The following is a 447-nucleotide window of genomic DNA, read 5'->3' on the forward strand; positions in this document are numbered from 1 at the left end:
GCTCTTGGGTTCCTACGCCCCTGCCCTCTGGTGCCGGACCTGCATGATCTACTTGGACCTACGCCAGGGGAAAGCTCGGGGTGAAAGCCTGACGCAGCGAGCTCTCTCTCAGCCACATACAGTCAGTCTTTGCGTTTGTGTCTTCATCGCCATTTTTCTGGTCTTGCAAGTTTGTTCGTGCGTTTTGATTTTAGGAAACGGCACTGTGACTATGGCTTTTGGATTGTTTGCAAAATACGTTTGTAATTTATTGGAGTTAGTTTGGTAAAATGCCATATTAAAAAAAAAAAATAGGTAGATTTATCTACATCGGATGATTGGCGCTTAACACGTAATAAAGGCTGATATGAAATGATTAAGAATTTTAACGACAAGAGTTGCACTTTACAAGTCTGACCTTTAAAAAATGTTCCTTGCCATAGCATGTGTCTATTTGGTTATGTATCC

The 447-nt window shown here is 41.8% G+C and overlaps 1 protein-coding gene across 1 annotated transcript in view; it reads right to left on the minus strand.

The window, feature by feature from the left end:
• LOC119585804 overlaps positions 1-447 on the minus strand; it is a gene marked incomplete in the record, with an annotated part of 5,490 nt that overhangs the window by 4,129 nt on the left and 914 nt on the right.

Source organism: Penaeus monodon, chromosome 20 (assembly GCF_015228065.2).
Source record: "Penaeus monodon isolate SGIC_2016 chromosome 20, NSTDA_Pmon_1, whole genome shotgun sequence".
Taxonomy (NCBI): Eukaryota; Metazoa; Arthropoda; class Malacostraca; order Decapoda; family Penaeidae; genus Penaeus; species Penaeus monodon.